Source organism: Lepidochelys olivacea (genome assembly GCF_965140295.1).
Source record: "Lepidochelys olivacea isolate rLepOli2 genome assembly, chromosome: 5".
Taxonomy (NCBI): Eukaryota; Metazoa; Chordata; order Testudines; family Cheloniidae; genus Lepidochelys; species Lepidochelys olivacea.
In genome coordinates this window covers 27,039,917-27,053,247 of record NC_140415.1, presented here as the reverse complement: position 1 = coordinate 27,053,247, position 13,331 = coordinate 27,039,917, and the positions used below count along the sequence as shown (strand labels likewise).

Below are 13,331 nucleotides of genomic sequence, written 5' to 3'. Positions count from 1 at the left end.
GACTCAGGCTTGCAGGGCTCAGGCTACGGGGCTATAAAATTGCAGCAAAGGCATTTGGGCTCAGGCTAGAGCCCCAGCTCGGGACTTGGGCCAGCTGTGGGTCTTTTATTGCAGTGTAGATATACTCCAAGGCACTAAGTCAACCATGTGTTGTCTGAAAACAAAGATACTTTGGAGGAGGAAATTAAAGTAGAAGAGTCAAATTTCATCTGATACTGACATGCTTCCTGAGTTCCACTTTTCAAATATTTTCTTGGGAGGAATCCCAGACCTGACCATTACATCTGAATTTTAGAATTCAAATCCCTGGCAATTTCAGTTGCCTCTTGCGCCCTCCTTCCTCTCAATCTGTTTAGTTCAGAATCAAATGAAGAGCTAGGGCTATCTTACAGCTCCATTTGTGGGTATTATCTTTGCACTGACCCCACAGAGAGACCTAAGTAGCGTCCAACTCTCTCAGTTACCTGAGGTCCTACTTAAAAGAGACTCTATGGTATAGTATTCAGTGGTAGCCGTGTTAGTCTGTATCAGCAAAAAGAATGAGGAGTACTTGTGGGACCTGAGAGACTAACAAATTTATTAGGGCATAAGCTTTAGTGGGCTAAAACCCATTTCATCTGATGCATGCAGTGGAAAATACAGTAGCCACATATATATATATATATACACACACACACACACACACACACACAGAACAAGAAAAAATGGGTGTTGACATACCAACTCTAACAAGACTCATCAATTAAAGGTGGGTTATCATCAGCAGGAGAAAAAAAACTTTTGTAGTGATAATCAGGATGGCCCATTTCAAACAGTTGACAAGAAGATGTGAGGAACAGTAGGGGAAAAATGAGCATGGGGAAATAGTTTTTAGTTTGTGTAATGACTCATCCACTCCCAGTCTTTATTCAAGCCTAATTTAATGGTGTCCAGTTTGCAAATTAATTCCAGTTCTTCAGTTTCTCGTTGGAGTCTGTTTTTGAAGTTTTTTTGTTGAAGGATTGTGACTTTTAGGTCTGTAATTGAGTGTCCAGGGAGGTTGAAGTGTTCTCCGACTGGTTTTTGAATGTTATAATTCTTGACGTCTGATTTATATCCATTTATTCTTTTACGTAGAGACTGTCCGGTTTGGCCAATGTACATGGTAGCAGGGCATTGCTGGCACATGATGGCATATATCACATTGGTAGATGTGCAGGTGAACGAGCCCCTGATAATGTGGCTGATGTGATTAGGTCCTATGATGGTGTTCATTGAATAGATGTGGACAGACTTGGCAATGGGCTTTGTTGCAAGGATAGGTTCCTGGGTTAGTGGTTTTGTTGTGTGGTTGCTGGTGAGTATTTGCTTCAGGTTGGGGGCTGTCTGTAAGCAAGGACTGGCCTGTCTCCCAAGATCTGTGAGAGTGATGGGTCGCCTTCAGGATAGGCTGTAGATCCTTGATGATGCGTTGGAGAGGTTTTAGTTGGGGGCTGAAGGTGACGGCTAGTGGCGTTCTGTTATTTTCTTTGTTAGGCCTGTCCTGTAGTAGATGACTTCTGGGTACTCTTCTGGCTCTGTCAATCTGTTTCTTCACTTCTGTAGGTAGGTATTGTAGTTTAAGAACACTTGATAGAGATCCTGTAGGTGTTTGTCTCTGTCTGAGGGGTTGGAGCAAATGCAGTTGTATCTTAAAGCTTGACTGTAGACAATGGATCGTGTGGTGTGGTCTGGGTGAAAGCTGGAGGCATGTAGGTAAGTATAGTGGTCAGTAGCTTTCCGGTACAGGGTGGTGTTTGTGCGACCGTCACTTATTATCACTGTAGTGTCCAGGAAGTGGATTTCTTGTGTGGACTGGTCCAGGCTGAGGTTGATGGTGGGATGGAAATTGTTGAAATCGTGGTGGAATTCCTCAAGGGCTTCTTTTCCATGGGTCCAGATGATGAAGATGTCACCAATGTAGCGCGAGTAGGGGCGTTAGGGAACGAGAGCTGAAGAAGCGTTGTGACCCATGGAAAGCATGTTAAGGCAAAGATTTTTAATTGAGAGTTTGGGGGAAGGCAGAAAGACGGAGGATTAATTTCAAGTGCACTTTGATAACTAGTCTTCAAATTTGTAAAAATAAACATTGTATCTAATCTAAGTCATAATATGTGGTGTTTATACAAATGTCTGGTATTGGCCTTGGCACGGCTGCCCTACTACTCCTAGCAGTTCTGAAAACTGCAGCATAGCCAGCATTAACTGTGTATATTAAGCACAAAGTGTTTGTATAACACTGTGATGACGCAAAAGGTGTTCGGACTACTAATATTTATCCAGAGACTTTCTCCACGATAGTAATGTTATCCAAAAAGCTCTGCTGGATGGCATGTGTAAATAAAGAGTTTTAATTTTCACATTTCTCCAAATCCATTCTTATATACAAAAATTCATACAATTCACTACATATAAAAATAAAAATTAAAGCAAGATCATATAACAGCTATGCTTATAATGGGGGTTACTTGGGAAAAATTCTGCTCTTGCCTATACTGGTATAACCTCACCAATATCAGTGCTTATCTTACAGAATTCTAGGAACACTTGGACCAGAACTCCAGCAACCTAGTTGGATGGTTAGAACATGTCAGTCTTTAACACAATTCAGAGAGATGATTAAAATGCAGTTAAATCCTGTCAGTACTGCAAGATGTAAATATGCTTTAACCAGGTTGGGGAACTACTATGTAGTGGTGAAAGTGCACAGACTGCAGGCTGTGGACTTGAGTGGTGGTTTAGGCCTCCTAGAGTGGGAATGTATTAATACAGGGGCTGTTCTGTGGGAGTCAGTGCCAGGAAGGTAGGAAATACATCGAGTCTGATTCTTTCTTGAGCAACCTCTGCACCGGGGACACCTATGAAGCCCTGACTGGATTTTACAGAAAGCCTCACTAGATAGGACCTGTGAGGGAAAGAAGTGGCATTAGCCACTCTCTACCAGGAGTGAATTACCTTTTCCCCTGGAATAGCTGTCCCCACAGGGGTGAAGGAAGTTACAAATGGCAAATAAAAGATGACTAAGTAAGGCTACCTTGAATCTAGGTCTACTTATTGCTCTTCCTGCATTAACCCACTCCATTAGGCCATATTCTTTAGGACCACCTGGAAGCTAGGATGCTAGTTTGAATATTAGGGTCTAGATTATCACCTGATGTAGACTGACATAGCCCTATTGAAATCAATGGAGCCACCCTGATTTACACCATCTAAGAAACTGTCCCTTTATGGGTACAATCAAAATCCTAACTATTATCACACACTTTCACTGATATTATAGTCACAGGTGCAACTTCATAGAAAGGCTGTGCCATTATATTCTAACCTGTAGTTTTCACGGAAAACCAAACTTTCTATTTTGAAAAATTAAGTAATTTTTTAATTCTCTGATGGTGAGGAAATGGTTTTCCTGTTTTTAAAGTGAGGCTGTTACCATATAACTCATACATGGTTTGATTTAAATACTTCAGACTTGCCACATACTTCTTTACTGAAGAAGACAAGTACCTCTGCTGAGTTTGAACACAATAGGTTCATAATTAAAGTAACAAATATTTTTAAATTGCGTATTAAGCATGCTCAATAAATACTAGCTATCTCCCCAACCAACACAACTGCCAAAGCTGCCTGACTCTCCTCCATGACAACTAACTAATTTTCTCTGGACCATTGTGGATTACCTTTCAAAAAACCTTATGATGATATAGTTACATAGTAATAAGTTAACTTTACCTGTACTGACCATCTACAGAATTTGTAATAAAACAAGCATAGAAATGCATTAGAATTTCAGAAGCATGCCATGTCTTGATTTAAAATAAATATTTAGAGACACCATCTAGAGATAGAAAGAAAATGAATATAAATAGGAAAAAAACCAAAACATTTACCAAAAGTTCAAATTTAAGATAAAAATCTTTGAGAAGGAAAATGCACAACCCACATTTTCTTAATTTAAAGCATTTAAAGTAGGATTTTCAAAAGTCACTTAGGTTATATCTACACAGCAGACAGACACCCGCAGCTACCAGTGTAGTTGCTGTGTGGACATATTCTGAGGTGCTTCTGAAAATCCCACCCTTAGAGTTTTTAATCAAATAGTGATTAATGTACCTGTCTTCACTAAAAAGGATAAAAAAAAATTAAACAAACAATCTAACAGTGCAAATACCTGAGCAGTAATACTCTGACCTTAGTAGTTCAAGAACCAAATTAGGATCAACATTACCCAAAAAAGCCACAGTAGTGTGAATTCATTGTTTCATTTATTATAGTACTAGATATTTATATTTAAACAGTATGGCAAGGGAAACATTTAGTTTATATATATTATTCAAAATGACTAACCAAGTATTATTTTATCAATTTCAATTGGTTAACAACATAGTAAAAGGATCCTTATTGGTTAATAACTTAGATCAGTTTATAATTAAAACATACAGTGTTTTAATACCATGTGCTGCAAAGAGCCACAGGAAACACATTAAAGAGCCACTTGCTGCTCATGAACCTCAGTCTGAGTATCACTGCTTGAGAGAGTAAATCTTTAAAATGGTATTTTATGGATAACTCAAAGACAGAACAACCATCTTCTCAATGCCAATAATAGCCAATATTACATAGAAGCTATACAGTATCAGAAGCTCCATTGCTCCTCTCTCTAGTGTAGCATACAAATTACACACTATGCATATCTGAAGCAACAAATCATATTTGCAAATTTAATTGAGCCTATTGGCAATTGTTCCATTATGGCAGTAGAGCTGCCAAGTTAGTTACATGATTGTTATCTTCTTTGGTGTCAAGTTAATAAAAGATATCAAAAGAAAACAAGTTTTAGGAATGAATTTAATTACATTCTCCCTTCCATGCTCCCTTTATGGTAATCTGTTATGCTACTGAGACTAATTTAGATTGCAAGCTTCTTGGGGCAGGGAACTGTCCTGTAATTTACTGATAAAGAGCTATGCACACACCTATAGGCCTGAAGTAAATAAAATAATAATAATGAAAATGCCAACATTAACACGTTACCCAGTAAAGCATTTAGCCACAATTATGAGTCATACATTTGACCAATGTAAGAATGAAAACAAGTCTGAGTACACCTCTGTAACACTGCTGTAAATATGAAGTAACTTCACTGATGTCAATGAAGTACAGTGAGTTATTCCAGATTTACACTGGTGTAATTAAGCAGAATTAAGCCCTAAATGTTTTATTAAGGAGATCCCTTGAGGTTAGTTATTATCAGTCTCTAAGATACATTTTAAAGCGTATAAGTATGAACTTGGGTTTTAAGAGGATAGGAGAGATAATAGTTGGGAAAGGATTTTTTTTTTTTTTTAAATAGTAAACCAGCTGTAAAGTAACCACAGTCCTGGCTGCATCAACAAATCACAAAGCTCAGGACTGCTAAATTTCAAGGTTGGCTGTGATTCTATTTCTGAAAAAGAGAAAGGAAGTAAGACTAGGGACACAAAACACCCGCTGCTGTAGAATTTATCATCACCCAGCTCTCTTGCTTATTCATACAGAAATACCCATCATATGTGTGATAAGAAAATATCCAGATAGGAAAAAACAAAACGATCCATTTCCTCTTCCTCCTCTATTTTAACATAAAAATCAACTGATTTTTTTCATGATATAAATAAACTAAGTTCTTTATGTCTTTAAACGGTACATTTATATTCTTCTATTAATAGAATACCAGCACCACCACCAATTTTTCTTTTAACACACTAATTCTGGGCCTCCTGCTGTGGGGTGATGTGTACCTGCAATTTCCATTAACTTTAAGATGTCTGGGGTACTCAGCACTTTTCAGGGTCAAGAAATTTAATGAGTACGGACAGCTCCTTTTCTGAAGGCTTTCTTTCACAAAAGAAATGCAAAAGGCTACATCAGAGTAACATTTCAATTGTAAATACATATTGATGTCAAAATACTAGAAATGCTCTCTGGATAATGGCCAAACACATTACCAAGGATACATGTCCTCACTCAGACTCTAAAGGGAGAATTGGTGCTTTTCATCAACAATTTGGATGGGGTCGTATATTTGCAAATTACATCTTTTGGATGTAACTTTACTTTAAATGTTATAAGACACAGAGAAGCAAACAAAGTCATTTGTTATATTTCAAGAGAGCATGTGTAGCATTTTATTCTGGTTAATTATGTACATCCAAACAAACAATTCCTTCAGAAAGGATCCATGTTAATTCATTAGTGTTATTCAAGTACGTACATAAGGATAACCACCACATTCCTAATAAAAATGTCAGGTCTGTTCACGGAAGTTTCTCTATGCTATTACAATGCTAGCTAACTATCTGCAAAGCACAAGAATGGAATGCTATTTATCTTTAATTCAAGGATAAAGAAATATTTATTTGCTCATTTTTTCTCAATTAAAATGTTATGCCCTATATTCATCTAAGCCCAAAAGACAAACTGCAACTTGGTCTTATAAGGCTTAGGTTTTTACATGAAAGCCATCATTTGGAATATTTTCAAAGAAAACAAATAGTTGTAGTCAGGTGCACTGTAGTGAATTATCTTTATTGATAACAACTGTGTAAAGAAGCCATGAACTAAAGCTGGTTAATAAGAGTATACTTCAGATTTATTCTATAATTCCCAGGTCAATGGAATTTGTAATGTGCCAGCAGACCATCTTTGTTTATCTAATAGAAGAGCCCAAAAGAATGGAGTCTTACAGTTTTGTTCTCAGTGGAAACATGTGGGTCCCTAAACAGTCAAATATGACACTCTGAGACTCTCTGCTGGTAACCCAGATAACTGCAATCTACATTGTGTAATAAGTACATGGATAGCTGAATAAGGAGAGGTTACCTACCTGTAGAGAAACTGGATGTGGATTTAGAAAAGCTTTGATGATCAGCAAGAAGACATGTCATTTCCATACCAATACAGTGACATATTTAGGAAATATGATCTCTCCAAAACCAGAACTAGTGAAAGTCATGTGAGGTTTGAATGAAATGAAGTGTGCAAGAACAGCTTTAACGATACAAAACCTGCAATTTCCACCAGCCCAGTTCTTAGCCCTTGTGATTCTGAGAAGCAAACTACTGTCACAACAGATCCTTGTGATCATGGTCTTGGTTCCGTCTTGACTCAGCTAGAAAATGGACAAGAAGTAACCATTGCATTTGGTTCCAGAGCCCTGACCAATCCGAAAAATCCTATTCTGTCACTGAGAAAAAGGTTTCTGGGAAGTAAGACACTTCAGAGCCTACCTGTGGGATAGGAGATTTATCTTAATCCCTCTCTGCTTTAATCATCATGTGAGGTTCTGGACAAGCAACTCCAAGAATTGCAAAATGGGCCACTAAATTAATGTACTTTGATTTCCAGGCAATGTATCATCCAGGTGCCAAGAACACCACTGCAGATGGTCTGTGTCACCTGCCCATACCTTGTCATGAGGGTGCAACAGAGAAAGACAAAGAGACTGCAGTTGCACAAATCTCTGCTACAACTCAAGGAGTGATCACAATCTCAGAGTGGGCAACAGACATGGGAGAAACAAGGTACTTCAGGACCTAAAGACTTATATAGTTAGCAGATGGCCTTCCAGGATGATGACACCAGAACACCTGCAATCCTACAGACATATATCACATGAGCTGTTCTTTGTATATAAATGGATTTCAAAAACCGATCATCTTGTTGTGCCTACACTTCTGAGAATGATTAATTCACCTGAAACATGAAGGACTTCTGGAGATGAGTCTAACTCAAAGATGACTGTGACAAGACTTCTGGCAGCTAGGGCTGGACAAGCAATTTGAGGAAATAATCAAGAATTGCACAGCTTGTGCTAGCAGTGATAAGTCATAGAAAACCTTTAACATCCCTCACACCAGTTGATTATCCCAACTATTCACAGGAGAAACTGGCTCACAACATAATAGGATCCTTTGAAGATCATCCTGTTACACAAAGGTTTGCCATAGTAATGGTAGACTATTACTCAAAAGTGCTGGAAGTTACACCACTGGAAAGGTTACCACTGAAATAGTGATTAAGTTCATGTCATCAGTCTTTGCCTGAGAAGGATTTCCCAAGGAACTGGTAACTGACAGTGTAATACAATTGACCTCCGAAGAAATGCAATACTATCTCAACAGCAATGATATCAAACACAAAACAGTTTCTTTATATCATCTAAGAGATGATGGTCTAGTCAAGAATGAACAAACTGGTGAAAGAAAGTTTGCAGCTTATCAGTTTACAAGCAAGATCACAGAAATAAGTTTTATCACCCTTTGAACTGTTAAGAGGATGCAATGCCAATATATATCTTACTACCTGTCAAGGGCTTACATGTCCTCTTTTTCAACTAAACCTTCAAATGAAATTATTTGTGAACATGTTAAGAACAAACAGGAGAAATACAGACAGTACATAGGTTTCAGAGTAGCAGCCATGTTAGTCTGTATCCGTAAAAAGAAAAGGAGTACTTGTGGCACTAACAAATTTATTAGAGCTTATAAGCTTATGCTCTAATAAATCTGTTAGTCTCTAAGGTGCCACAAGTACTCCTTTTCTTTAGACAGCACATAGATTGTAAGAAAAGTGCTAAACCTCACTAGTTTCAAACTGGAGATTTTCCTCACATTAAGCTGTGACACAGTCAGAAAAGGATGTTCAAGCTATTCATGTCCTTTGCAGATGATAGAAATCTGACAAGATTCTACTGTATTAATAGATGGAAAGAAAAGGAACATTTCAAGATGGTCCACAGTTCATCAGCTACAAGCTGAAAAGGAGAATGGTCACTTCTATCTTGGACTGCAGAACATCGATGACACCAATAGTGATGAGGGAAAATCTATAGTAGTAGGAACTGATTCACTGCCTAGTCTCATTCTTCCCTCTATAGGCATTAGGAGAAGTGTGAGACAAAGGAGACTGCCTAAAAAACTGGAAAACTGTTACTGGACTCAAGTGATGATTTGGAAGTGACTGTTTAGAGTAAACATTGTAAAAATTAAAGAGAAAGAGTGTGTTGTATCTAGTTCAGTACAGATACCTATCCCAGTTTGTGTTTGTAAGTTAGTTCGTAGACGGTTCCTGTAGCTTTGAGTCCAGGAACTGCAACTTCCAAGAAACACTGGGGAAAAAGGGAGAGAAGAGAAAGAGGAGAAGGAAAGGAAGAACTTGAGCTCTGTGAAAGAGTGAGGGGAATAAATCTTACTTTTACTGTTATGAAGCTTCCCAAGATTTCCTCAGAGGGGTTCAGGTACAAAAATGCTCTAATTTCAGAAGTGCTGAGCACCCAAATGATACCATTAGCTTCACTTAAATGTTTGTGTATTCACACATGTATATCTATGCTAAAACTCAGCATAACCAAAATGTAATGTTAATTATATAAATATACACAAAAAACTCATCAGCTGGATGATGTTTGTCAATTACTTCCAGTTCTGTTCCTATTCTAATGAGCTGAAAATTGCAATTACATTTTCACAAAAGAGAAACAGATGTCATTGTGAGGATGACACACCAGCTCAGGCCAGAGCCATAGGCAAATTCACTTGTGTGAACAAACTGTCAATTAATCGCATTTAACTCACATTATTAACTCAAAAAAATTAATTACAGTTTTAATCGCATTGTTAAACAGAATACCAAGTGAAATTTACTCAATATTTTGCATGTTTTTCTACATTTTCATATATATTGTATTCTGGGTTGTAGTTGAAATCAAAGTGTATGTTATTTTTTATTACAAAAATTTGCACTATAAAAATGATAAAAGAAATACTATTTTTCAATTCACCTCATACAAGTACTGTAGTGCAATCTCTTTGTCGTGAAAGTGCAGATTGTAGATTTTCTTTTTTGTCACATAACTGCACTCAAAAACAATGTAAAACTTCAGAGCCTACAAGTCCACTCAGTCCTACTTCTTGTTCAGTCAATCACTAAGAGAAACAAGTTTGTTTACATTTACAGGAGATAATGCTGCCCTCTTCTTATTTACAATGTCACCAGAAAGTGAAAACAGGCATTTACATGGCACTTTTGTATCTGGCATTGCAAGGTATTTACGTGCCAGATATGCTAAACATTCATATTTCCCTTCATGCTTCGGCCACCATCCCAGAGGACATGCTTCCATGCTGATGACGCTCATTACAAAAATAATGTGTTAATTAAATTTGTGACTGAACTCATTGGGGGAGAATTATATGTCCCCTACTCTGTTTTACCTGCATTCTGCCATATATTTCATGTTATAGCAATCTCGGATGATGACCCAGCAGATGTTGCTCATTTTAAGAACACTTTCAATACAGATTTCAGAAAACGCAAAGAATGTACCAATGTGAGATTTCTACAGATAGCTACAGCACTCGACCCAAGGTTTAAGAATCTGAAGTGCCTTCCAAAATCCGAGAGGCACGAGGTTTGGAGCATACTTTCAAAAGTCTTAAAAGAGCAACACTCCAATGAGGAAACTATAGAACTCGAACCACCAAAAAAGAAAATCAACCTTCTGCTGGTGGTATTTGATTCAGATAATGAAAATGAACATGCGTTGGTCCACACTGCTTTGGATTATTATCAAGCAGAACCCATCATGGACGCATGTCCCTTGGAATGGTGGTTGAAGCATGAAGGGACATATGAATCTTTAGCACATCTGACATGTAAATATCTTGCGATGCTGGCTACAAAAGTGCCATGCGAATGCCTGTTCTCACTTTCAGATGACATTGTAAACAAGAAGCGGGCAGCATTATCTCCTGCTAATGTAAACAAACTTGTTTGTCTGAGTGACTGGCTGAACAAGAAGTAGGACTGAGTGGACTTGCAGGCTCTAAAATTTTACATTGTTTTGTTTTTGAGTGCAGTTATGTAACAAAAAACTCCTACATTTGTAAGTTACACATTCACAAGAGAGATTGCACTACAGTACTTGTATGAGGTGAATTGAAAAATATGATTTCTTTTATCATTTTTACAGTGCAAATATTTGTAATAAAAAGTAATATAAAGTGAGCACTGTACACTTTGTATTCTGTGTTGTAACAGAAATCAATATATTTGAAAACGTAGAAAAACATCCAAAAATATTTAATAAATTTCAATTGGTAATCTATTGTTTAACAGTGCGGTTAATTGCGATTAATTTTTTTAATCGTGGTTAATTTTTTTGAGTTAATCATGTGCGTTAACTGCGGTTAATCGACAGCCCTAATGAATACAAAATAATCAGAGAAAATACGAATATTGTCACTTTCTGGAGTAATTAGAATAATTTTTTCCCATAACGGTTTCATTTAAAATTCAGGAAAAAATGGTTTCTAGCATGCACAAACCAATAGCATAGTTTTTGACTGCTTCTGCCTGAGGCTACCTACTTCTCTGCTTAGCTCTAAGTGTCTTTGCTCCACAATCTTTTCAACGATCCTGAAATTATTTTTCCAAATAAAAAAAACTTTCTGAAATCACTAAAGAAAAACGTTATAGTAATTATTTTTTTAATTCTGGAGAAGACTGCAGTGACCTCTTTCTTACTTCTTCAGCACCATTCTTCCTCTTTCCATTCTGTGACACAAACTGTAATCATGAAGGTTACCCACCTGATCACAGTGGGTGAAATCCTGGCCCTACTGAAGTGGCAAAACTCCCACTGACTTCAATCAAGCCAGAAATTCACCTAATATGCATTAGCATAATACATGCCATTACTCCACAGTGAAATATATGCTTAAAATCCTGTTTACTAAAGAAACCTTCAAACAGTGAAACTAATGAACAAGACTTACAAGAATTAGTCTCTTTAAATTAGTAATTGTATCTCCTAAATATTCAGTTCTTTCAAGTGATAATATTGCAGAAACAGATGACCTCATAAACACATACTTTATCTAAACTGTCATAGACTCTTCTTTCCTACAGCATGGATAATGTCTGAGAATAATTTTTGCTTAAGTTATGGACACTTTGTTGTGTTTGTTAACATGAAAAATAAATTTTCTCCTGACAAAAGATGTTCTTTAGTCTATAAAAGCTTTTCTGCGGATTTAACATTAAGTGCCAATTGTTACTTTTAAAGTGGCACATCCACATATTGGAGAAAACTGCTGCTAGCCTAAACGGAAATGGGAAGTTTGCTAGATGGTTTCAAATACTTTTCTTATAATGTCAGCCATTTGGTGTCTCTGAGAATATAATTACACATCCATTTATAGCATTGTTTATATTTTACTCACTTGACCAAACCCTTTTAATTCACAGCAATTTAAGCACGGGAGAGCCATTGAATCCATATTTGGTATAATTGCTGAGCATATATTTATGCAGACAAAATTAGACAGTCTTGAGAGTACATAATTTCTTAATTTATTTTTCGCTATCTACAAACTGTTCAGCTAAGTAAAAGTACTGAATTTTAAAGTGGTAGAGCAGTAAAACTGTCTACCCTTTGTGTTTACAAGAGAAACAAAACATTTTAAAATCCTTTCACTTCAGAAATATAGCTGAATATAGCAGAGAAATTTTTGCTTTACTTTTTTGTCTAAGAACTGAAAAATGTGATTTCAATGCTTTTGTTTATTTTCTGTAAGTTAAAAAAACTCTAGTAGTTTAAAATGTTATTTTTTGGTACACATGCCTTCTTTTCTCCCCATCAAACTGTGTGAACTTTCCAACAAGGAGCATTAGGTTTCACTGGGGGAGGGAAGGGTGTGGGTGAGTAGTGTTGATACAATGCTTTTATCATTTTGAAAAGTGCCATATTGAAGGCACAGGTTACCAGAATCTTCTGTTTAATTACAAAGGAGATTATAAACAAGCCAAGGAAGCAGCAATGCAAACTTCCTTCACTGCCCTCAGTCCTGAGCACTGGGGAGACCAATGGTACCAGTATATTTAAGTCTCCATGCCCATTTAATTCTTGGCCTCACTGCTTAAAGTTCCAAGAAGGATGTAAATTAGTGCCAAACAGCACTGATTTTTGTGATCTGGACACTTGTCCACTAGGATCAAGACTGAGACCACAAATTCATTTCCAATTGTCTACTGGACAGCAGTCAAATGGTAACATTAATTAGTACCTACCTGGGGCATATTCAAACCTATGACTTTGAAGTGAAAGGTTGTGCCATCCCTCCTACAATTCCATTGAGACATCCAGCCACTCAGTGAAAATGACTACATTTGGGGGCTCATTTTTACATTTTTCTAATTTGAAATATATTACAGTATATTCATCCATATATTTTTCCTACTATGTCATCACCAAAAGCACCATAATATTAACA

General features: G+C 37.0%; 1 protein-coding gene across 2 annotated transcripts in view; it reads right to left on the bottom strand.

The window, feature by feature from the left end:
• Positions 1–13,331, bottom strand: part of WDR70 (WD repeat domain 70) — a 272,758-nt gene that overhangs the window by 139,919 nt on the left and 119,508 nt on the right. The gene's annotated exons all lie outside the window — the stretch shown is intronic.